General features: G+C 33.0%; 1 non-coding gene across 1 annotated transcript; it reads left to right on the forward strand.

Annotated features, from left to right (window-relative positions):
* The first annotated feature begins 685 nt into the window (after window positions 1–685).
* On the forward strand, window positions 686–759 carry TRNAA-UGC (transfer RNA alanine (anticodon UGC)). The gene has a single exon. It is a non-coding gene; the product is annotated as a tRNA-Ala (tRNA).
* The last annotated feature ends 426 nt before the right edge of the window (window positions 760–1185 follow it).

Consider the following 1185-nt stretch of genomic DNA (forward strand, 5'->3'; position numbering starts at 1 on the left):
ATAAACATTTAAGATCTCTCTCCTCCCCTTTCTAGGACCCTCTTGGTGGTTTCACCAAATGACCAGTCCATGAGTCTCCAATGCTGCTTTTCTAAAGGCAATGGCCAAGTTCCCCTCCTGGCAGACTTTGGAGAAATATCACACACTTCAAAAACCAGTGAAATGGAAGAAAATACAAATGAAAATGAAATGATCTTGGAATAAAGAGAGCCTTATTAATTTCTAGTGGTAGAAATTGTAAAGGAAGAGAATGTGCTTGTGTGAAACCTCAAAATTTCTTTCCATCAAAAGACATTCTGAACTATCTTAAAAGACAAAGACCAGCCAGGGCAATATTTACAACATAAATGACAGAGAGTATAACTTAGCTAATTTATGTCAAATTCCAAAAAATTAGTAAGGTAAGAGTAATTAATAGAACATGGGCAAAGGTAAACCCAATAAAAGAAGAAATATGATGAGCAAATAACATGTAAGAAAATATTCAGTGTCAACAGTTATCAAAGAAAGACAAATTAAAATGATGGGATGGCATTTTCTACCTATGCAATTGGTGAGGATTTATAAAAGTTTCTCGGTGAAGGTGTGCATGGGACTGTCAGGCTCTCTCATTCACAGTTAGTGAAAGAACATTTCTTAAGGGGATTTGATGTGTATCAGAGCCTCAAAAATACATCTTTTGGTGGGAGGGTATAGCTCAAGTGGTAGAGTGCATGCTTTGCATGCATGAGGTCCTGGGTTCTATCCCCAGTATCTCCTCTAAAAGTAAATAAACCTAACTACATCCCCCCACCACCACTGCCAAAACAAAATAATTAAATAATACAACAATAAATAAATAAAATACAGAAAATAGAATATTTAAAAAAAAAGAAATTAAAAAAATACATCTTTTGACTCTAATTCCATTTCTAGAACAGTTACTGAATGAAAATTGCTATGAATGGGTAAAAAAATTTAGCTAAGATACTCATCACATGTTGTGTTATAATAATTATAACAGTAATTTTAAAAAGGATAACCATGGTACATCCATACAGTAAAAATGCCAAGGAGGGATAGAGGAATATTTAATGATATAAAAAGATGTTCTAAATAAATTATGAAGAAGGCAAGTTACTTAACAATATGTACATTGTGATCATAATTTCGTTGTTTTAAAAAAGATACATGTCTACCCACAGA

This window comes from Camelus dromedarius, chromosome 6 (genome assembly GCF_036321535.1).
Source record: "Camelus dromedarius isolate mCamDro1 chromosome 6, mCamDro1.pat, whole genome shotgun sequence".
Classification (NCBI taxonomy): domain Eukaryota; kingdom Metazoa; phylum Chordata; class Mammalia; order Artiodactyla; family Camelidae; genus Camelus; species Camelus dromedarius.